Genomic DNA, 25,887 nt, shown 5'->3' with positions numbered 1-25,887 from the left:
ATACTTCTTTAAAGCAGCTAATGAGTGACAGATTAATGAGTGACAGAATATGAATTGGTATATAAATACCTCAGCCTTCCTCCTCTTCTCATTCAGAGGGACATATTCTACATCAGCTTTCAGAGTTCTCCAGTGTAATGAGGTTCTTTATCTATCGTGGATATTTATTTATTTATCGTGATATGTGAGATTAAGCTCAGACCTTCACAAGGAGCTGTATCCGAGCCCTTTTTAAATTTTTAAAGGAAATTTTGAAGCAGGATCTCACTAGGTCACCAGTTTACCCTGACTGGGCTGGGTCTTGCAGTCTTCCCGCTCAGCATGGACATGTGAATGATAACTAGCTCTCTGTTGGCTGCCTACTGTCCTATTTCCCTATCATTTCTGTCCTTCCCCACTCCTCCACCATTATTTCCTCATAGATTACTAATTGCCTGTGAACCCTGGCCTCACGATCTGCTTCTGGGGAAACCTAGGCAGAGATGAAAGATTGTTTTTCCTTGTTGCAATTCATAACTTTTATTATATAATAGTTTTCTTCCTCTGCATAGTTTGGGAGAATCATTAATATCATTAAAAAATAAGTTCCTATTATCAGTCATACTGGAAAACATTATAGTCTGTTGCCTTTATGAGGACAGTGTAATTGCAAATCAATGCATGAAATTTGGATTGATTGCCCTTGAGACAAATAATTTGGAGTTCAAAATTTACATTGCTGTTTTTTTTTCTGCCCATAGAATCATTTTACAAAATGATTTGTCCTTCACTATTACCAATTCTCAAGGCCACTTGGACTGCTTGTACTTTAGATTTAACTGATCTAGAAAGTAATTTCCTATCTTTTTAAGGGTGAAGAATGAATGTTTTGTATAATGCGTAGAACATTTTTAAGACAGATATGCCAACTGTATCTTGCATATTTAATGAAAATATATAAATTTTTCCCTCAGAAACTTGGCTTTATGGGTAACACAGAAATAAAAGTATATTTAGATAATTTTACTCCAAAATAAATGTATCCTACCTGGAGATATACTATCTGGAGACATTTCTTTTTATTTTTTTGCATTAACTCTTTGTATATGCTTACCTTTTCTCTAATAAGTTGTAGTTTTTCTTTTTTTTAACAGAGAGAGTTTAGTTTTCTAAAGATCTTTTACAGTAATGGTTAATTTCCATTCACATACAAGGCAACTAAAAATGGTAGCTGGCACTGATGTGATGTGTCAGGAAGTATGCTTTGAATATGTACAATTTAGAGGTAAATTCAGTGCAAGGGTATCTTGAACTCTACATACAGTTCTCAGAGGAGTTTCTAACTTATATACATTACGTACATATTTTGCATTCTTGAATACACCAAGTTTGCCTCAGTCTTTGGACCCTTGGCCTAGCTATTTTCATCTTTTGAAATATTTTTTCTCTATTTCTTCTAATTGTAATCACGTTCTTGCCAGTCAAGTGTCATTTATCTCTCTAGAGAGCTTCCTTGATCATCCAGCAGGTAGTAACTCTCCTACTAATGTTTTCTTTTTTTTTAATATGACGTTCTATTTTTTAATGAGCTTATTTTCCTGTTTCAGCTTAGAGGTGTTGGTTCATCACTTTTTTTTTTTCGGTTTTAATTGAGTTTATTGGTACATTTTAGGGATATTATTTTTAACATTCTTATTTTTAATATTTCTTGGTTTTTATTTTTATTTATTGTGTTTGCCTGTTAGAATATTGACTACTAAATGAAGAAAATTCCTCAGTTTTATCATTTACCACTATGCCTCCAGTTCCTAGAATTTTCATTTGGCATATAAAAAAAAAGTCAAGGTTGATGTTGAACAAATGGTTGTTTTCGCATAGAATGTGCTTTTGACATTGCTCCCACACCTTCTCAAATAACAGTGAGCGAGAATACATCCACATTTCTGTGGCTATGGTTACTTTGTGTTGATGGACTTGAGGCAGGGAAATAACATCTGGTTGTTCCCCTATAGGACTTATTTTTGAATGAAAACAGTTGGTAAACAGTTACTTGTGCCATGATAAATACAAAGTGGAGAGTGCATTTTGCACAGTGCTTTAGTTACTTTCCCAAACTTAGAAAAACTACCTGCCGTGTGCAACTTAAAGGATTAGAGTTGTATTGTGGCTCACAGTTTCAGTTCATGGTGGGCTGGCTCCAAGGCAGAAAAAGGATGAAAGAGGGACATGGTGGAGGGAAAGTTGTTCACCTCATGCAGCTAGGATTCAGAGAGAGAGTGGAGGAGCCAGATAGAAGAATACACTCTTCCAGGTCTTGCCCCAGGGGAACTGCCTCCAATGGGCTACCATTTAACAAACAACACACAGACATTTTTTCATTTAACGACAGAGCTACCATGTTCCTGTGACTAGACACTAGACTGTTAAATGAATTAGTTGCTAAATGAGGAATTGTATATAGTATGCATATATATATATATATATATATATATATATATATATATATAGTATGACAGTACAGTATTCAGAACCAAGAAATAGTCCAAGGAAAATCCAACCTGATGACTTTGCTTTCATATGCCTAACTCTTACATGCAGTACTATAACATGTAATGACATGAAAATAAAGTACACTACTATACAGTACAGTCAGCAGATATTACAGTGCTACTTGTGTTCCTGCATTGTATGCCCCATTGCAGATCTTAAATTCAAGTACTGGATTGTACAGCACATCCCAGTTGTGAGTCTAAACCATCATTATATAGGTAGGTCATTAAATAAGGAATATCTGTATTCAGCTACTGAACTCATCAATGGGTGAATCTACTAATGATTGTAATGGCCCTATGATCCAATCACCTCCCACCCATTGACATTTTAAATCTAAACCGAAACATTTTAGATTGAAATAGTAACAGGCACCCACTATAGATTTACAGAACAGGATCAGAAAAGGTATAATGGAGACCTAAGCATTTTTTCTTTCCTGGATTTTCTGGGAAGAGAATATAACCCTGGTTCCTTGCAGCTAGACCTGACCTTGTGACTATTTCTAGCCAGTGTACTCTTGACAAAAGTAGTGGCATTTAAGAGACAGGACATAGCCTTCTAGATTTTTATTACCCTTTTATGGCAGTTTGGAAGCACTTAAAGGCACAGAAACAATAGAATTGGCATTTACTTCTGGTAGAGTACTATCATGGACAGCCGTGAGTTATTCAGTGGATTTTGTATATGGAAAATAAACCTTGCAGTGTAAACCACTGGGATTTCTGAATTAAATTATTATCTCACCACAGCACAGTCTGTCTGAGTAAGACAGGAGACAGTAAGGAAATGCCCCATGAACTGAGTTTCGAAGGTTGAGGAACAACAATAGGACAAAATATGTTTTATGGAGGTATTTTCTTTCCTGGTCCTTTAAAAAAGTAGGAACAAGCATAGAGATCAAAGTCAGTTAATATTGCAGATGCTAAGGAGGTAGTAGCAGTCTACAAAGTGTCAGATATGTCAGAAAAACACCATAAAAGCCTGATATCCAAGGGCCCTTGTAGGTTGAACACTGACATCGTTATCAGCAATCCCCAACTTGTCTGATTTAGGCATGATGTGCTCATTCTGCTTTTGCAAATACATTTCCTTTTACTGAAAATGACAGCATGTAACAGCACTTGGCAGAGATGACCAAAATAAAACATTTTAGCCTTTGCGATTTGTACATCCAGAAATGCCTTTCATCTTTAAATGCACTCATTTGTGATTTTTATGGGGACTGAGCCACTTTTGTTGACTTTAATGGTAATACCATCTGTCTTATGATTTTCAAAAACAATTTTCAGAGTTTTTACTCTTGGAAGTATATGAAAATGATTGTGTTTTTCACAAAAACCTCAATTTAGTTAATGCATTTAGTTCCCAAACAGCAGTTTATTCTTATTTACAAATCATCTCTCCCCTTTTGCTGTATGAGTTGTGTTTTAGGAAGCAACAACCATGATGTAAAGGAAGAACCTGTCTGATCAGAGCAGAATTAACATTGCTTGAAAGAGCAGTATTCTTTTTGTGTGCTCAAGTTAATTGATGCAGTAATTTAATCATTGAGCCGCTGTTCGCATTTCATGTTTAAGTCACTTAAACTTGATTTTTTTTTCTTTTTTAGAATATCTAGGTTGACGAGCATTTAAATTGATTTGTAGCATTTAAAACTGTCCTCAAAACTGATTGCAGCATGACATCCATCAGATTCTGTATTCAGTTTTGGTTTCGTTATTTTGAAGCTTTCAGATGAAAAAAATTTAAATTTAATATTCTGCAACAAGTTTTTTCCATCACAGTGCCAAAACCCAGAGGAGCGCAATATATTTTTGAGTTTTAGTCTTCTATTTTTTTTCCTTAGGATATTTTTGACCCTAGATACTTTTTCCTTTAAATTTGATGGAGCTGTGATCATGGCTCTGACCTCTAGCCTTGAAAGAAGACGAGTTATACCTCTCAGGAGTGATGCCTCAGGCACTTTCCAAGTCCGCTGGCAGGGATTATTTCCCAGGCTGTGAAGCGATGACCTTCTACTGAGAGCGAATGTCTGCAGTGCACGTAAATTCCTTCAGCCATGATTGAGAGCCTTAGGTTTTTTACCTGCTCCGTGAATCAGAGCCCATTCTTGCTATGTGGAGGACTGGTAATTTAGTGCTGTATTTAAAGCCACATGTTATGTGCTCACATGTCGGTGAATTTACTGTTGGAGGTGAATATTTTCTGTTTTTGAGCCTGATATAAGGTTAGTTCAGAAGCAAATCTGAAATTATGGGATTAAAAAACTGAAATGAGTTTCCTCTGAATAGAGGGCACCTTCTCTGTTGTTTCTAAATAAAGTGCCTGTCACGATTCTTTTACCTGTCCTAACTTGTCTGACTGCAGTATCCCAGAGAGGATTTCTATTGCCTCCTCAGCTATCATCGCAACAATGATATATTGCTGATTGCTATGATATTTTCAGAATACATTAAAAAGTAGAAGGAAATTTAGAATGATTAACACTTTTTGAATCTGTAAGATGGTGTTTTTGTATTCTCTGAACACAACTGTCAGTCTGAATTCAGCAAATTTCTAGCTTTGAAAAATTATAAGAATATTATATCCTTTTTGAGTAATATTGTTATTACAAAGCCTTTATAGTTTTTGAAAAATAAAACATCGATTTTTTAAAGTTGGATGATTAATTTTAACATCGGTCTGAAAAATGATGTGTGTGTGTGTGTGTGTGTGTGTGTGTGTGTGTGTGAAATTCATTTGAGGGAAATCCTTGAGAACATACTCCTTTCCACTATACTGTTTAGTCACTTCCAATACAAATCAGTGAACAGAACTGTGGGAAGTTAGGGTGACAAAAGAGGGACAGTGTTATTAAAGTCTATTGGAAATACTTAGAAATCCAGAATAAGGAACTATTATCTGTTAGAAAATTCCACAAGGGATATATCTTATAATATTTCATTTTGTCCTAGTGAAAAATTGTCTGCTATGGGTGAAAATATTTTTAACTTAAATCACATGGAGCTTTTCTGTCAGTGGCATGACCGATGTGAAACTTCTTAATGTAGGACCCGGCACTTTGATCTGAAATAAAATTTGAGTAATGATTCATTTATTCAGAAATGAATGAAGAGTTCTTAAAATGCTTGGGTAATTGAAGGTACAACTTAATCAAATTCTATTACTGAATATTTTCTTTTTCCAGAATTTCATTGCAACGGTAATCAGTTATTCAAAATGTCTCTAATTTGTTAAATCCAACTAAACTCCAGACAGTAAAGCATAATTTAAGCTGAATTACAGATCACCATTCTCTTTTGCCTGACTTCTTATTTTCTTGGTGAAGGAAATTGATATATTTGGGTTCAGATTTATTTTTAAATCCTTAGCCTAGAAAATTGGATAAAAAAGTGAAAACAGAAAGAATACTGTCTTTGTTCCCTCACCAGTCTGATGGCATGGGAGGATGGGAAACTAGTCAAGTATCATGATAGCCAGTAGCATTTATCTCCCCTACCATCTCTTCCTCCCATCTTCTGTGATCAAAATTTTAATTTTACTTACATGAGTAAAACTAGAGTGAGGTGGCCAGCATAGTTATTACCTTTCTTTTTAAAAATTGGTGTCATGAAATCAGAATATAATTTAATCAATGAATATTAATGATCTTAAATAAGATCATAGTACATTGTAACTTGATTTGTAAGCCTGCTTTTGGAAGGGTGTATAAATTGTCTTTGTGGAATTGTATCGGACCAAAACGTAATGAATAATGTAAGCAAAACTGATTTATAGTTTATGATCTCTTTTCTTATGAGCAGTCTCTGCTTTGTCTTGGCATTCCCACCTAGCTGCAATCATCCTCTAAGGTCTTGTCAGCAGAGTTACTACAGTGGCTTCATAACTATTTTATTTGTCTCAGATTTTCTTTGAATTTACCTCCCAGGTTACAGCTGGAGTGATCATTTATAGTCTGTTCATTTATACTTAAAATTCTTCTGAGAACATGTATCGTATATATGTTTATTTATTTATAAGTTACACACACACACACACACATATATATATATATATATAAGGTTTAAAATTCTAAAATATTAGATACAGTGTAGACTATGTACAAAAGTAGAATTTTACTTGGAGATGGCAGGGATAATTTTAAAGTGAAATTCTAGTATTTTCTCCCTGTACCCATAAATCTGTCTTGTGCGCCTTGGGGTGTATGCACTCCCCTTTGGAGAACTCTGTCACTCTTTTTTTTCCTGCAAGAAGTTCAACTCATAACCGAGGAGCCTATGCCGTGTCAACTCCTAATGTTTCTTCTGTTAAATAGACCCACTTCACCCCACTCATTTCCCGCACAGCCTCTTCTTGTGTATTTACCTCTTAATGTTCAAGACATAGTTATTTTTTCTGTCACCCAAAAGATTAGGACTTCCTTTGGGAGAGCAGTTATCCTGCTCCTCTTCACACTCTAGAGGCATGCCCAGTACGTGTTATACCTTTAACAGAAGTTCAGTACATTTATGAATATGTCAAGAAGGAAGGAAAGAAAGAAGGAAGGAGGAAGAGAAGGAAAGAGGTAGGGAGGGAGAGAGTCGTCAGTATGTGTGGTGTGTTCAAATTAAGATAGCTAGCAACTGGTGGCTTCGTCCACTTCACCGTGGTTCTCTGATGGTCAATGATACATATTCAAGGACGATAATTTTGGAATTATTTTAGGTGAAAATTGCATTTATTATGTATCAGTATCAAATGTAAATATTGTTGTATAAATGTTCTCTTTTTTCCTCCAGGTTTAAAAATCTTACCTGTAACCTTTTCTTATTGGAAGATTCATTTTTGTCCTTTAGAAAAATTTTTTCTTCTGTTTTATACAATGTCATAGGACTATCGCAAGTACATAAAATATTGAAGTGCTTAACATTCCTTTGGCAATAAGTGTGAGGATAGAGCAAATCGTAGGAAGTAGGTTATGGATAAGGGTAATGTATTTTGATGATATTCAAATTCATTCAGCAAAGACTAAATAAGGCAGAGCAGATTTGCTGGTTCATCAGTTGTGCTGCTTCTGCATTCTTATTAGTAAACTGTAACACATTTTACAAAGACTCAGTCTTTTCCCACAGGGCATAGCTCTAGGTTAAGCCTAAAAAGCAACTTTCATTATAGATCATTCATTGAAAGTGGAGTGAAGCAATTACAATATCTCTCTGAAGGGGTATATTGGCCAGACACTCTACTTTGGAATAGTGCATTATGCTGGATTAGTTATTTAATACTTCAGTTATTATTGAAACTTGGAAATGTGTGTAATGCCCCCTTGGGCTTACTGATATTGTAAGAAAAGCAACACATGTATTCTGGGGGGAGAGAGAATCCTTACCAAGCCTCTTAAAAGTCAGAATGCAGACACTTTCCAGTTGTTTTCATTTTTCACCCTTTACAGTAGCAAGCAAGGTCATTTTGAAAACTTACAGAAACTGATATATATAAATATATATATATATATATGTGTGTGTGTGTGTGTGTGTGTTATTCATTTTAGTAATTAATATTTTGTGACATATTGGTACTGTATAATTTTCATTCTGCTGATAACTTGTTTTTGAACAAATTTAAGTATGAAAATACTCAGATTCTTCTTTTTTCATTTATCAGAATTTTTTCTTTGACATATTAGAATGAAAGAACCTACTTTTTTAAAAATAATGGACCAATCATAAAATCCTGGCTCATTTTAGTCAAATTTATTCTTCTTAGAAATGGTTGACTCTTTTCTCCTGCAAGTAATGAACTTCTGTCACCTTTCTCTGATATTGGGGCTAGGATATTTTCTTTTATATTTCTTTAAATTTAAAAGGTCCAGGTTACTTGACTATATCAAATTATTTAAATTGAACATTATATTGTGATTCTTGAGGGTTTCAAAAGTGATTCAAATTAGTAGAATATGCTTTTTTGCGAGCTAGTGGATGATTTCTCAAATATCTCAAATAGAGTTGAAATATCTCTATTTAAGTGGCATATCTTCTCTATAAAAGTAATAGCTGGGAAGAAATTGTCACTGGTGTCTAAATTTCAATTAAGATGTTTCTTCCAATAAGTATTTTCACAAATTTGTCACATAGATCATCTCATAAAATGATTTTTAAAAATATTTCCTCTTTGTATACTCTTTCCCCCCACTTGTATTTTTGGAGTTGGTGGGTATCAAACCCATTTCTTCCCAATTCCTTGTGCACATTAGGCATACAATATAACATAAGTTGATAAGTCATATCACCAACTCTTATATATATGCCTTCTTTTTTTTTTTCTTCTGGTACCAGGGATCAAACTCAGGACTTAGTGCTTGCCAGGCAGGCACCGGCAATACCAAGATACATCCCTGGTATGTTATATATTCATCCTTGGATGATATAATAGATACATGTTCTATGTACATTCCAAGTACATTCCTGTGGCATACTGTGCTGTATCAATGATCTGCTTTTGATGCTACAGCTACTATATAGTATAATGGTTACTATGTACATGTGTGTTCTGATTTTAACTTTTCTACTTTTCATTATCAAGAACAAAATCTGACTCACAGACTGAAATTTCTCAGTGCCATTAATTAAGTTAAATGAATTTCTAATATTGAAATGACATGAAAGAAAAAAATGTAGCAAAGGATGTAATGAATTTAGTTGAACAACATTTATGTTATTTGATGAATTTACATGGTTTCTACCAATAAGAAACTTCAATAATTAAAGTGAATGGGATTATTTAAAAGATTACTTGACATGTGCTAATGAAATTATCATGTAATTTCTTGACACAAATGCATTTTATTTCTTTTCTCAGTTTCTTTTGTGTTAATCTTGTAGGTATGATAATATTTGGTTAAAGTGAAATTTCAATGCTGCCTGCCTGGGTTTGAATCTTGGTTCTGCTATTTATGAGCTGTGACTTTTGGGCCAGTAGCTCTGTGTCAGTTTTCTTATCTGAATAACAGACGAATTAATAGTTATCACTTCATAGAATTGTTATACTGATTCAATGAGTAAAAACATGTGAGAAGTTTACAGTAATACTAGCACATGTAACTTAAATATTTGGGTCATTTTTTAATCTCTTTACTATTATGGGAATTAAAGTGGTTTTATTCCTGAAATGAATTTTTATCCAGTGACTACTTAAAATAATTAAGTAAATTGCATGAGTAAATTCTCTTATTAATGCATTTTATTGTGGTTATAATGGTGGAGAAGTGATGAGAATGGTTATAATTAGTGAAGTAGTGATAGTCTTCAACATGATTTAGTTCATCAACTGTTTAACCTTCATACTACGTTTTATGGTGACTACCTGCAGCCATCAGTTTTGATGCTTCTGTTGTAACCCTGTGGTACCCTTTTTAGGTTGGGAGTTAAAGGGATATGTTATAAAACTGCATTTGGACTTTTGGTATGTGCACTCTGGTCAACGCAAGAAAACTTGAGTTAATATAAATGTAACTAACTATAATTATGATACTTTTAAGAGCTTGCAACATATATTATATTATTTGGTTCCTATTCTATGCATTAGGGATAAGTTATCCTTATTTTTCTTATGAAAACTCAGTGATTTAGAAAGGTAAAATGATTTACCTGAGGCTGCATAGCTAATCATAATGACAATGTATAGAATTGTCATCTTTAACCTTATCTTTTGATAACTATTTCTAGTTAATAAAATCTCATTAAATATTATACATCATTTTAAGAAAAAAATAATTAGACAAAAGTAGAATTAGAATGTGAATTGTATAACGTTTAAGGCCACTGGGTATAAAGTAATAAAGAAAGTAGGACCAATGCTGACAATTGCTTTTAGAGTTTGTACTATTTGAAAGACTCAGAATCCTGGTATTAAGTTGTTTTCATAATATATATTCTCCTATACAAGGGGAAAATAGAATTTATAAGAACTTTTCTTTCCGTTGTTTTGTACCTACAGATTTACCTACAGTAAAATACATATATTAACATTAGAATGTCTTAGAAATATAGGAAGAAAAATGTCTTTTTGATGAACATATTGGCATTTCTTAGATGTATGAATCAAGTCATAAATCTGTGCTTTGGTAATTATTATGTGTAAAGATCCTTAGGGTCATTAACAGCACAATTGCTTGAAAACTAAAAGGGTTTATTAAAAATATAAGCTTATTAGCAATAAGCAAATGAACTTCCTAATGAAATATTTACTTGTTATCTATTAGCATTTTTATAATGAAAATCTATTTGAGACATGTACCAGTCAGTTTCTGTCAGGTTATACTGTAATACTAATCAACTCCAAATTGCAGTGAAAATATTATAAACATTCTTATTCATGCTACTTGTCCATTGAAGGCTGATATGGAATGTACCCTCACAGTTCTTTCTTCTGTGGTCAAACACAAAGGAAAGCCACAATGGAACTGCAAGACAAAATTAAAGTTCATGCTTGGTAACACCACAGGTCACTAAGGTTTATTTTGGATTGACTAAAGCTAGACACACGGTCAACCCTGAGATTATAGGATGGGAATTAAATTTCTTTCCTAAGAAGGAATCCTGAAGAAGGAATTTAGAAGGAAAAGAAGTGGCTAATTTGAACTAATAGTGAAATTATGTCATCATTGCAATTTCCAGGTATGGATTCAGCTCAAGGTAAATATTACAGTTGTCTGTGACAGAGGATTATCTCAAAAATTTTATCTCATGGTCAATATCTATATTTTTTAGTTTTTAAATTTTTGGCTGGGGTTCTAGTTTGGTGTTGTATCAGAATTTTCTCTGTATTTTTTGAATCATCAAATTGTTGAGGTCAACACTTTAATAAATAGACTCTCACATCAAACTAGTGTTACTGCATCAAGAGAGGGATTCTTGGGGTATGGGGGTGCTGAGAAGCCTATGGGCAGAAGGCCTGCGTGCTCCTGTGAGACTGGAAAGCTGCCAGGAATCGCTTCCTCTTTTTTCCTGTTTCCTTTTTTTAAAGTGTACATTTCATCCTTTACTCTTTGCATATGAGCAGCTCACTGTATTTTCATGCATTTAGTGGTTAGTGCAAGCCCCTGTAGCTCCTGAGTTTACCTGTCACCACATAAAAATATATCAGTCTGAACTGTTATCAGATCTGAATTCTCAAGAGAGAGTTCGCTATAACCAGCTAGGATTATAGAATTTGAATTTATATGGACAGGAAAGAGACAGGGGAAGTTCACAGAATGAAGGTTGGACTAACAGTCCAAAGCTGTCTATTATGCAAAGGTTAGATTTCTTATTAAAAATAAGGAAATCTAAAGTGAATTCCTTATTTTAAAAAATCATATCCCATTGAATATGATTTAAAGAAGTTCTCAGTTAAGTTTTTTGCTACTTGATGTGGAAATTAAAACACACGGATACAGCTTGAAAGGCAACTAACAGGTCAGTTTTGAAGATCTGAAGTTGTTAAAGAAAAAAGTGTTGCTTGTGCTCAAGTTCTGTCCCACACTCTGTTCCTGCCTTTTGCCGGAGCGGTGTTAGGTTGGTTCACCAGTTGCCCAATGAGGCATCACAGGAGGTCTGTGCTTCTCCGAAATTAGAGGGTGGCTGGAGAGAGGGAGATACTAGATGTTCTGTAAAAATGTGTTTCAGTCCTCACTTTAAAATGCGGATTAAATCAAATACAGTGCTAATGTTCTTTTAAATTCTATGAATTTAGTTGCTCCTCTAAAGCAAACTGAAAATATCAGTGCATTATATTTTTCTGCAGTATCTTATTCAGAAAGTTTTTGGTAAGCCTAAGACTTTAGAAAAGTGAAAACAATGATTTCTCATGCATGTTTCCATTAGCTAGATCCCTGTTTTAAAGCCACATTTACTTGTGTCTCTCTACACAAATGCTCATGTCTTTCTTTGTACACCAACGTGGTTCACTCAATTAAAATAAAATTACCTCAGTCTTTTATTGCCCTTACGTTTTTTGTACTGTATCTTCCTCTTTGTTGTCACATTAAAAATGAAAATGTGAGAAAATGAAAAGATAGAAATAAAGTGGTTGTAAATGGGGAGGGGAGGAGGGGTGAAGGGAGGGCAGGGACAAGGGGAAAAAATGAGAACCAAGACCTGTCATGTAAAGGTACAAGAGCCTAGTAATGAATGTAACTGTACTGTATCCATAAAATGTACCAATAAACTCAATTAAAGCTGAAAAAAAAAGTTCTTGTAGAAAATACACATAAATTAAATGTGTATGACCAAAAAAGGCTGTGATACCATTTCAATCACTTATGACAGCACAAGTAGAACTTTACCTATTGTCAGAAAAAAAACTGTTGGTGGCTTCCACACAAATTGTCTTTAACGTCTGTGCTGATGTTTGTTTCCCAAACCAGTTTGTTCATGCACTTCCATTTCTTTTTTTCTTTGCTGTAGCTGGAAAATGACCTAGAGTTAACAGCAGGTGGCAGTGTTAGCAAAGGTTGTGCTTCTGGGACCTAATCAGCCTGGAGAGGAGCCTCTTTCCAATCTGAGTGAGTAAACTGTCAGTAGAGTCTTTAAATAAAGACTTACACGTCTCCATTTAATTAGAATTCACGCATTATTTTAGGAAAGAGTTGAAAGTTATAGGACAAATGTATTTTAAAATATTGATTTAGACCTTGAATTTTGTTTTAATTGTGGGATCAAGTACATAACTGAAAATATCCAATTTTCTTTTGCCTTTGTTTCTTGCTTACTTTATACTCTAAAAAAGTGTCTGAATGCTTTCCACTAGAAAGTTTAGATAGTTCAAATCCTGTTAAAAATTTAAGGAAAAAATCACAGTAATATTTATTTATTTCTATCAATGAAAAGTAGTGATTTTGAAATTTTCTAGCAAACATCAAGAAAGCTACTCTAAAACAAAACTACTCTCATTCCACAGGGTAACAGATTTTAGAAAGTTTAAATTGCTCTTGACATTTAGTAAAGTAATTTTGAAAATCATCTTTCATTATAGTTTGCTCTGTGGGCCGTGATTTTGTTGTATTCCTTCTTTCTTTTTGAAGAAAAGAAACCTGGAGAAAAAAAGAATGTTTTCTTTTCATTGAGGCATTCTATTGATGTTCACAATTTTTGTGTTGTGGAATGATGATGAGTATGATACATCAAAAACTGCTCAATGTTGCTTGGATTGGAACAGTTCCGTGTGTGTTTGGATAACTCACACAGGATTTATTTATGTGTTCATCTAGGTAGCAGATAGCAGCAGGTTAGTTGATTTCTATTATCAATGGAATTATTGAACTTAGTAAGAACACAGAATAATGAAAATTAGAATTGAGAGATCGTGTAGTTTAATGGGATCATTGTTAAGATGAACAAACTGAAGTCCAAGGGAAATTTCCCTGAAGGAGAGACTTTAATGGTATGAAAGGACCTTGTCGCATTCAGACTTGATTTTCAGACTGACTCAGGAATGACTCAGCTGCAAATTATTATTTTATGTACTTGCACTCTCAGGATTCCTGGATTCACTAGGTTCTGTATTTTGTTACAAAGAAAATGTTGGACAAATAATCTGTCTTTTCCAAAAAGAATATATTTTGGCCATTTCTCTAACTGGTTGACCTCATGCCTAGATTTGTTTGAGGAGTAATCAAAATTTGGCGAGTATGACTACGTGTAGTGTTTTATGAGAAATATTCAGTGTAGAGGCAGATATTACTGTCTCTATAGTTTAACACTGTAAGCAGGAAAAATGCTAAATATTTCTAAATTACCTTAAGATAAAACAGCCAATCATCAGGAGATTAGAGTAGGTTAAAATGACTCTTAAGCGTAATTACATATTCCCCAAGAGACAACTTTATCCCTGAGAAACAAACAACGCAGAAAGAAACCTTAAATTTTTCTTCAAGAGTTACATTGCATCTAAGGATGATATGCAAACAGGCCATACATTATATGGGGGATAAATCATTTTTTGAAATACAAACACATCGCCTGTTCTTAATAGGCTATCGGTGATTTACAGAAGCCATTGGTTAGGTTAAAACAAATTTCATTCTTCTTAAATTTATGATTATTATCATTACTCCATTACAATCCAATATTTACATACAGTACTGTTTGTTAAAGTTAGGCAAATCACTTTTTCTGGAAAATTCTCAGGTCAAGTGTATGGGCAAGTGAAAGTCTTAGAGATAGAATTTTATCAAATTTTTCTGTAGTAATCTATATTTTAAATTACAGCACAGCTCATTCCAAATCGATGTAATGAATTGATTTGTAAATGTTTCAGCCAGCCTACTTTCTTTGGATTTTGTCTACTGAGCGTTGACTTCAGTTAAAGCATCTTTTTTCTGCATAATTATGTCTGTGTTCTTGGCCTTTCACTGAGTTTAAACTGGGTTTAAAAGGCAGAAACATATGTGAAGGCAACATGATGCACATCCATTATTCTTAGTCTTATAAATATTGAAGGACTTTTTCTCATTTTTATGACAAAAAGGAGAGAAAACAAAATTGAATGCCTGAACTCCAGTGTCCCCTTCAGAAGATACTTTCCTATTTTATTTCTGGGAAAAATTGAATTTAATATTTTCCGATGCCTATTTGCCTGAATACACAGTTATATTCATTATTTTTTTAGCTATGGTTATCTTTAAATTACAACCTATGACAAAGAGTTAATAAAAGAATAAGATAGTGATCTTAATTTTGAGAATTCTGAAAGTCTGCTGAGTTAACATAGAAATGGAAAGAACTATCATGAAAAATAAATTCAAGTAACATTTGTTGAATATATATATAGTGCCTCTGTATATCAGGCACTGGGTTAGTTATCTTTTAAATAAATTTCAGTTTCATAAGATACATAGAAGGTGTTTTATGCATCATCTACAGATGAGAAAGTTGGAAAGTTAAATTGTTGAATCAGATTAAAGCACAAGTTTCCATAATCATATTTCAAGTCTCAAAAGCATCATTTTCCTTCACCACCTACTAGTTATCAAGTAGTAGGGATATAAAAAATGAATCAACTTAGTTTCTGCCTTGAGGAAATTTGGATGATGTTCTGTTAGGACTGACAGGCATTCAAGCAAATAGTTTACGTTAGTTACCATTTCATAAGTCCCAACGCATGTACTACAATAAGAGAATTTCTTCTGATAAAGGGAGCTGTATCCCATACACTTGACCTGAGAATTTTCCAGAAAAAGTGATTTGCCTAACTTTAATAAACAGTACTGTCTGTAAATATTGGGTTGTAATGGAGTAACGATAATAATCATACATTTCAGAAGAATGAAATTTGTTTTAATCTAACTGTGGAGTCACTGGGGTGTGAAAAGGTGAAGGGCTGAGAAGGAAGAAGTAGAGCTGCATGGCTCTTTTCAGAGGATCTAGAATTTTATGGTAAGTAGGCTAGGACTCCTGGGTTACTCTGCTGATGCAAATGGATTTAATAGTTTTATGTCTTGGAAAATACACTTAAAATATTTACAGTTGTAAGTTCAAATTACTGTGAGTTTTACTCCATCGAGTATTTGTATAACTTCTGTGGAATATATTTGACAGGATAGAGTTCTCCAGTAGTTATTTGCAGTGGCCACTAGCAAAGCATGTACAGTTTCTTAAAAATTATGCACATACTTACACAGTAGATTTTGGTTGTCAGTGATACTTACTGTGGAAGCATGTTGTCAGGATGAGATACTGATAGTGTTCAATTGGCAGTTTCAGATAAAATTATTCAGTTTATGGAGCGTATATGAGGGACTACATAATACATATATTATACTGTAAGATAGATGGCTTTTAGGATTTTAGATTTTTCAAAAGTCTAATTATAATAAAGAATATTTTTGGAGCTGATAGTGTCCTTAGTGCTCTTAAATCTATAGAACCTGAGGGAATGGTGATCTTTCTAAGTGTCATTTTGTTTGCTCCAGAGCTAACTGTGTTTACAGGTAGGCTACCCAAAATTTTACATTTAAATTTCACTTGTAATTTGGGAATTGATGGAAACCTTAAGTACTCAAAGAATTTCTTATATGATATCTTATTTTAGTTCGATGACACTGTATTTTCTGTCTTCTCAGATGTTATTTAGCTATATGAGATTTGTAATACTGTTGGTTAAGGCTCTGCGCTCTTAATGAAACCAGAATTATTGATGTGCAGATACTGAGTGTTTTTCTGATAAAATATGAATGTAATATAGTTTAGGAGTTAAAAATCCGGAGAGATCTCAAGTTGTATTTTTCAAGTTAAAAGTATCTTAAGAGATGTAACATCACCTTGGAAAGAAAAAATTACTTGAAAATGTAACAGTTTAAACAATAATTCTTTTGATATCTCTTCAGTTTGATCAGTTGTTTCTATGTCACAAAGCAGGTGTCCTTTGCATTGTCAGCAGCGTGAACTCAGAAACAAAGCTTCCTGTTCAAACTTCTCACATTTTTCCTAAATATTTCATAGATGCAAAGCTTTAAGTGATAGAAGCAGATTTTTTTCTATCAGAAAAGGGAATAAGCAATTATTTTTGTTATGGGGTCAAACTAAATAGAAAGGTAACAACTGGTCAGTTTTTAAAAGGTTTCTGGGTCGGTTGAATTTAACGTTTCTCTAAGAACATGAGTCAGTTAAAATATAAATTGTGTGCATGTGTGTTTAATTTTCCTATTGATCCTTAAGTAAAAGCCCTCATTATTGCTGTTCTTTGGAGGATATTGTACTCGACTAGAATTCATTTTTGTGCCTCGTATAAACAGGTACAAACAGATTCTGTGTTGATTTCATGATACCAGCATCAGGAAATAAGATCTGTGATACCTAACGATGGCCTTCTTGTTGAATTGTTTTGTGCCTAGGAGGCAGGATCTTAAATTCTTATTAGCTTGTTAATATGTCAGACATAATTGGAAAAATATGGAGTGTTTCCTAATTATTATCATAGTGACTGCAACTCTATATAATTCTAGTTCCTCAACAATATGAAGAGGTGTGAGCTGCAATTAATATTTTGGATTATGCAATCACAGAGTTATAGGTGTAAAGTGTGTAAATATCATTATTCTAATGAAAATTCAAATTTACAAAATGAAACCTGTGAATACCTTGAATAAATTGCTCCTGATGAAGAAAATCCTTAAATGACCATTAGAGGGTGCAAAGGCATTGCAGAAATGAATAAACTATTCCTAGAATGAGAAATAACGGGAGAAGTACATTTTTTCAACCATGAAATGCTTAATATTTCAGAAAACATTCAAATCTTCCAGAGCATTTCTTTGAACATGAGATGAGTATATGCTCATCTGAGTATAATCCTACTTTTCTTACTTGATTTCTTCTGAATGAACAAGTGTCACTGTGCTGGCTTTTGAAAAGCTTAAAAAGGATAAAATCAGTAGCAGTGTTGGGGAGGAAATGTTTGCCATTATTGTTGCTGTTACTGAAACAAGGTGGGTTTTCAAAGTCATAAAACACCATTTGAGAGAAATTTAAATCTTAGGTCTTATTTTTTGTCTGTGAAGATGAACGTTTGATTTTGGAGAGGGAACTGAGTAAGAGTTTTGGGGAAAATTTGAAAAAGACAAAAGTTCTGTAAAGTGTCTTATAACTAAATATAAAATGCAATATTTTTATGTATTTGTAAATTTTGGTCTGGAAGTTATTTTCTGTTTTAAATGAAGTAGTTTTGTGGATTGTATCTGTAGGCTGACTCTAATGGCTTTCTCCTTTGAAAATTTTAAGAAACAAACCTAACCCAAGCAAAATAACTAATCTAAAATTAACTATAAAATTAGTAGATTTATTGACAGAAGGAAACCACAAATTACCTGTACTAGAACATGTACTTTTTATAAGTTCACTTATGGCCTTAGTTGAGCAATTATGTGAGATTAAATTTTTTTTCTAAATAATGTTTTTTGTAATAAAGTGAGAGAAAATTGAGAACTACGCTTATGTTATATTTAAGATGTAAATGATATGTAAATAATCATTAGACATTTAGTTTTAAGACTCTATCTGAAAGAACATTTTCCAAATACTCTTTTTTTTGTGATTTTATGATAGCTTTTAAAATAAAATTTGGACATTTGAAGTAAAATCTCATAGGTGATGTTATGTCAGTTGAAACAAATTTTTTTGTTGTTGTTAAGATCTAAGAAGTTGTCATCTAATACGAGATGCCCCAAAGGTCATAGCATTCCTTAATTTTAACTTTCAAGATTCTTGCTCTACAGGAATCTTAAAAATTAACAACTTCCTTCCTTTCCACTGACTATTCTCCAAAAGAAGTGAATCAAGAGAAGACCTGTAACCAGCTTTTGAAGTTGGCAAGGACATGGGAATCAATTTCATGGACCTTGCTTAACTAGATCTGTATTTAGATTATAGTCCTAGAATTCTGATAGTAGAATATCTTTGTTTAAACCTCTGCACATTTTTATCACAGGAAAATTCATATAAAGAATCCTTGGAATGGTGAAATATATCACAAATGTATCCATATGTGTTAAAAATTATCAATGAGTTTTTGCTCTTACTCCAACCTTCTAGTTTCTAGTTGAGTTAGATAAATTTGGCTAATTTAGAGCAGAAATAACTGCTCTTGCTAAACTCTCAAAAAATATTTTGGCAATGATTGGGAAGATCTAAATTAGAAAATAATTAGAATTAAACTTTTAGAATTAAAAAAATAATATAAACCTTGCCCCTATAAACTGTGATTATGGATGTAGACAATTCTATTTTGAAATATAAAATAGATATATTAATCCAGATTTCATGTTTGAAGGAGCAAAAGACTTGAGTATATTGTGAATGCTAGTAAATAGTCATTTTTTAAAAAGGCCAGAAGAAACCAACATTTTAGCTGTAGTCCTTTTCTTTACACTCAGTTATTATATTCCAGGGATTGATCAGCCTGTTGCTATTGTAAGATCAATCAGTTCTTAGTGGATGTAATTTTAAGGAGGTGAATTTGCTTCTTTCTTAGATTGCTCGTCTACTCAGAAGACATTAGGTATCACCTAATATTTCTCATAAACCTTCCATTTGCCCAGAAGTAATTTTTGTACAGATTCAGATATAGTTGAATTATTAAAGGTAGTTATATTTTCTAATTTAGAGCTAAGGCCCTTTCATAGATCATTATACTACATTAGCATTTTCCATTGTAGTGCTACAGAAATTTTATACCTTAACTAAAATCTGTACTGTTTTTACATCTAATATCAGGGTGGTAGAGGGTTATATTTTAAAAAGATAACAATGCCACACTGGAAATACTATTGCTGTTTAAAAGAAGTTGTATTGTGAGTATACCAACTGTTGTTTTCCTTACTTTTAAGGCAGTAGGGACAGACAAAGGTTAATTAATTCATTTAATTCATTCTGCAACCTGTCCTAAAGACTCCATGCCATCTTTCAAATTGAGACTGATATTTATCTTCTTTAAAGGTCTCATCTGTAAGCTACCTTAGTGACCCTTCGTACTGTGGAACAACCTCATACTTTTATATAAGAAGAAATGGAGAAAACTCCAGTTTGTCATAAACTGATCACTTGTGATGAGTCACTCTGAGAATGAGGGGTGCCTGCACACTTCTGTTTCCCCACGAGAAGATGAATGACCTCTCACAGCCCTAGTTTTTTCCTTTTGTTACCCCTGAAACAGTCATAATTTTGTTAATGTTGAAGAAGATAAGGAATAGTTTCAGGCAGTTTGTATAATTTTGGGAAAATGAGAGAAAGAGGAAAACTCTTTAAAATTTCTCAGCTGTCTTTCCAACTTTGCTTTGGCCAAATCTATTTCTCTCAGCTCATTTTCCCTCAGACTGCTGTTAGTGGACAGAAGCTTTGGTCTTGACTAATCAGGGCACCCAGCAGAGCTCAGAGGATTTGTGACCAGAGACAAAGGAGGAACCCAAGGAGGAGGGGGAGAAGAAAGCAGAGAAGGTGGGGGAGGAAGAGGAGGAAGGGGCAGGGGAAGAAAGGGAAGTGATGCTGAGGTGCCTGCTTGAAGTGAGTAAGGCTGTGCAGACCCGCAGCATAAATACTGGAGATTCATCTCAACCCCAGCAGAAGCTGATGATGCTCAAGGGGTGAGTGGATGACAGGTGGGGAGGGGGAAGATTTCCAAAGTGCAAGGAAAATACATTATGATGCTGTTTGTTAAGGCTCCACTCTGCTTTCTAGAATTAAAAGACAAGACAACACAAATCTCAACTGTATAGCATACAGCCATTACAGTTGCTGCTGTTGAAGCAGCTGTGTTTTCTTTTCTTTTTTTTAAAGACATACACTACCATTTTAGAGAAATTTAGATTGTAAATTATGCTTTTTACATGTAAAGATGGACAGTTGGTTGGGGAGAGGGATTTGATTCCTACCACAAGTGGCTGGGATAACCAATGGTCTCCTGGCCACACAACTACCTTATGGAAATGTGAAGAAAATACAATGTGCAAAACAACCTAAATAGGAATTATATTTGAACAAAATGACAATTTTGGAATAATCTCTCTGGAGATGGTCTATTAAAGAGTTTTGTGGATATGATGCTATTTTAATGAAACCAGCATGAGAAATGTATCATATTACTACATAATCAAGCTGTGATAATGTTTCCATTGGATTATATCAGAGTTCCCTCATCTGCTTGGATTCCAGATGAAACTTAACATGTTTACTATACACTATAAAATTCAAAAGTTTTTAGATCTTGGTTGCTGTATTCTCTTCTGATATGATGCACTTTAAATTTAGACTTTTGGAACATTTTTGGTGCTAGGATTCAGGTTACATTGAAGAGAAGGAATAAAAACTTGTTTTAGATACAGCTTTTAGGGGAGCAGGGAGAGAAACAGCCTCTCTTGATACTGGATTTCCTTTGAAATTTTCAAAATATTTCAAAATTTGAAATATTTAAATTATTCAAAGTAACAGTGGCTGCTTTTAAATTGCAAATACTATTTTGCAAGTATAACTTTGTACTTAGATTGTATGGGCTTAATGTTATGTTGCAAAGTAGTGTAGTTATGACTTATGGCAAGGGGTGTGGTTGAAAACATGATTCTAAAATGTAAAAATACAGTGTACCACATTACTTTCTTTTTTGGGAAACATATTATTACACTTTCTAGGTATTTTAATAAACTCCTGATGCCAATGACTCAGCTTGGTGGCTTCAGAAAATATCCATCTCTTAAAATCTGTACTTAGGAGTTTGGCCTGTTTCCTATTACATTGCCAAAATTTTAGAAACCATTTATAAACACTTTTCCCTCCCTCCTTAGCCATGTCCAAATAATTAGCAATTCTCATAGTAACTGCAAAATATCTTTGTACTCTGCTCTTTCAGTATCTGCCTATGTCCAGCCCGTCATCGTCTTTTGCATGGTGATTGCGGGTCTCTAAGTGAACCCTACTTCCACTTCAGCTGACTTCCAATTCACTTTATTCAGTGATCATTTTTTAAATTAAAAGGCTTATTTTTAGAGCAGTTTTATGTTTATAGAAAAATGGAGAAGAAAATACAAAGTTCTCATTTACCTTCCGAAATCCCAGTTTCCTGTCTTAGTAATTGCTTGCGTTAGTATGGTACATTCATATAATTAATAAAACGGTATGGATACCGAAATCCATGTATCAGGGTTCACTCTGTGCTGGACACCCTATGGTTTTTGACGTGTATAATGACACATACCATTGCAGTGTAATTTTAATGCCCCCCAAATTTCCTGTACTTTACCATTCATTCCTTGTTACCTTCTGAATACTTGCAGTGATTTTTGTGTTTACATTTCTGCTAATTCTACACCTTACAGAATGTCTTGCATTTGGGTCATTTAGCATGCAAACTTTTCATTATATTCATCATATTAACTTGGCATTATGAATTAAAGTTTCTTCCGTGTCTTTTGTGTGACTTATGTTTCTGAATAATGTTTCATTGCATGGGTGCGCCAGAATGTCTTGATCCCTTCATGTATTGGATAAACATTGTCGGTTGATTCCAACTTTTGGCACTATGAATAAAGATGCTATAAGCATTTGTGTGCAGATTTCTGGGTGAACACTTTCACCTTCTGTGGATAAGTATTAAGGGATGCTATTACTGCTTCCTTTGGGAAAGAATATTTAGTTTTATATATAAAAAAACTGTCAAACTGTCTTGTTGTATGCGGGAAAATAACTACGTATCTGGAATCAAGTGTTTTCCTGAGTACCACGGTGGCTATACCATTTTGCATCTCCACGAACAATGAATGAGAGTTCTTGTTTCACAGCACTTACTAGAATTTCAACTACTCCAAAAGATGTGTAGTTATTGTCTATTTGTTTGAGACAAGGTCTCACTACATAGTTTAGTTCAGGCTGGACTTGAACTCACCATGTAGTTCAGGCTGGCCTCAATTCATGGCAATTCTCCTGCCTCAGCCTCCGAAGTGCTGAGATTACCATCCCTTTATTGTTTTAATGTCCTGTTCCCTAATTACATATGATGTTGAATATCACTTCATGTTTTTTACCACCTGTATATCTGGTCTGGTGGGATATATATATTAAGATCTTTTGCCCTATCAAAATTGAATTTTAAGAATTTTTTTGCATTTTGTATTTTTGTTCATTGTATTTTTTGTTTTTGAGAGTTCTTAGTATTTTGGTTACCAGTTTTTTCTCAAATATGTGTTTTACAAAGATTTTTTTCCCAGTGTGACTTGTTTTCCATATTATACACACATTATTATATATATATAATATATGTATATATTTTATAATATATGTTGTATACATAAGTCATTATATATAAATTATATTATATAATGTATACATATTATATACATAATATATACTTGCCTTCAATATTATATACATACATTTTCATTTGCCAGGAATTCCAGTTTCTCAATTTTTTTTTTTATATGGTCCATGGTTTTGTGTTGTATCCAAGAAGTCATTATCAAATCCAAGTTCACCTAAATTTTCCTGTACATTATCTTTTAGGAATCATATTCTTTGTATTTTGTTTAGGTCTTTACTCTAGAGTTAAGCTTTGGGAAGTTTATAAAGTCTGTGTAGAATCAGTCTTTTTTTTTTCATTGTCAAATGCATGTCCAATAGTTCTGTTACCATTTCTAGAAAACACTATGTTCTGTTCTTCAAATGGCCCATGATCCTTTGGTAAAGATAAAGTTGACTGTATTTTTGTGAGCTTATTTCTGGTTGCCTCATTCTGTTGCATTTTTCTGTTTGTCTATTCTTTCATTAGTACCTCACTGTCTTAATTACTTTAATTTCATCATAAGGCTTGAAGTCAGGAAGTGTCAGGCCTTTATATTTCTGTAATATTTTGTTAGGTATTCGGAGTCTTTTATATATATTTTAGAATAAGTCTGTAAATATGTACAAAGTAACTTGCTAAGATTGTGATTGATATTGCATTGAATGTGTCATTTCAATTTGCCATGAACTAATCTTAACAATATTGAGCCCTCCTATCCATGAACATTCATTTAGATCAGTTTCCCTCACATTATTTTTGTACATATTTTGTTAGCATTATTCAAGCTATTCATTTTCTTGTAATACAAATTCTATTGGCTTATTGTTTTTCTTCCTTATAATATCTTTCTTTAATTTTGTTATTATAGTAAAAATACCAGTCTCATAGAATGAGGTAGCAAGTCTTCCCCTGTTTTTATTTTCTGGAGGAGTTTATCGAGAATTGATATAATTTCTTCCTTAAATGTTGGATAGAATTCACTAGGGAACCTCTTTGCCTAGTATTTTATGTTTTGGGTGGTTATTAATTAATTATTAATTATCCTTTAGCATCTTTATTCATATCATGCTACCTTTCTACTCAAAACTCTTTGATGATTTCTCCACTGTTGACAAAAACTTATGCTTTTTCCTACATAGAAAACTCCTATAGTAAAAACAAAACAAAATACTTGTTTTATCTCGCTCTCATTAGGTACTCAGGAAAACACTCGATTCCAGATATGTAGTTATTTTCCCCTACACAACATGCAGATTTGTAAGATATACCAGTTGGGCAGACTCTATTTTGACAAATTTTGGAAATAGCATCGGATCTCCGAAGTTAAGTACTCAATTCCAGAATTCTGCCCCCACTCCAGATAGCAACTGCAAGTCCCAGCTTATGGCTTGTTCTTCTATCCCATCAGTTATCACTCATGGTTCCCACGACCTGCCTCCTTGAGTGGAATTAATTTTAGAACAGCTCGCATAACTCAGGGAAACACTTACTTACATTTGTTCATTTCTTATAAAGGGTACACAGTGTATGTGAAGGTACCGATTGTGGGGCCTCAGCTTCATACTATGTCCTCCAGCTCCTCCCATGCTCAGCTGTCCAGAAGCTCCCCAAACCCTATCCTTTTGGGTTTTTAATGGAAATTTCATTACATAGGCCTGGTTGATTACATTATTAGCCACTGGTGAATAGCTCAACCTTCAACCTCGTTTTGTTCCCCTGGATATTGGTAATGGTGTTAAAAGTTCCAGTCTTCTAATTACATTGTTGGTTCCTCTCTTGAAGCTGTCCCAGAGCTTTCTAAGAATGGCCTCACTAGGACAGATTATGTTCCTATCACTCTAGAGATGCCAAGGGATTATGGTTTGTGTCAGATACCCCAATTAGGAAATTACAAAGGTTTTAGGAGCTCTGCAGCAGTAATTGGTGTCAAAGGTCAAATATCAGATACAGAATTTCTCCCACTACCCTTATGTCTCAGGAGATTACAAAGGATTTAGTCATTTTATGTTAGGAAATGTGATTAGAAATATATCTCTATGTGATATATAGATTTCTTATTATAAGACACTGTCACAACTACCCACTAAACAACAACCCTCTTTCCTTTCATGTGCTGCCCCCCAGTGTAGTTATCTGTTAGAACTTCATCCTCTGCTGTGTGCCCCATGCCTTCTTGTTTTTGAACTGTCTTCTATCTTCAGGGTCTATTACAATGTTAATAGTATTAATAGTTAATATTTTCTAACTTTGCCCTGTGATGGCATAATAGCTACCGATAATATTTATGCCATACCTATTTTCCATTTACTTTTATCTCAGTTATGGAACTAGTGTAGCAGGTAGACTATCCTCAATAGTGCCCATGAAGGACTCACTACCATTGTCTCTGAAAATCATCTTGCTTGTTCTTTTGTCTCATGCTCACCATTCCCAAACTTCTTTCCTTTGTGCCTCACAACCTCAGACTTGTCATGCTCATCCACAGCAGTCCCCTGGCTTCTTGCTCCCAGTCTGAACTTGTATCCCTTTCCAGTCCTAATCCGGGAGTGAAAATATAATACTTGTCAGTGTTTCCTA

The 25,887-nt window shown here is 33.8% G+C and overlaps 1 long non-coding RNA gene across 2 annotated transcripts in view; it reads left to right on the top strand.

The window, feature by feature from the left end:
- LOC104851378 overlaps positions 1 to 25,887 on the top strand; it is a 122,650-nt gene that overhangs the window by 3,256 nt on the left and 93,507 nt on the right. For both annotated transcript variants that reach the window (XR_777192.3, XR_004518557.1), the window contains exon 2: positions 12,957 to 13,054. This is a non-coding gene — a long non-coding RNA (uncharacterized LOC104851378). The remainder of the gene's footprint in view (positions 1 to 12,956; positions 13,055 to 25,887) is intronic.

The sequence above is a fragment of the Fukomys damarensis genome, unplaced genomic scaffold (genome assembly GCF_012274545.1).
Source record: "Fukomys damarensis isolate Sample0158 unplaced genomic scaffold, DMR_v1.0_HiC HiC_scaffold_3, whole genome shotgun sequence".
NCBI classification, from domain to species: domain Eukaryota; kingdom Metazoa; phylum Chordata; class Mammalia; order Rodentia; family Bathyergidae; genus Fukomys; species Fukomys damarensis.
The sequence above is the reverse complement of the archived record's forward strand: the minus strand, read 5'-3'. Positions and strand labels throughout refer to the sequence as shown.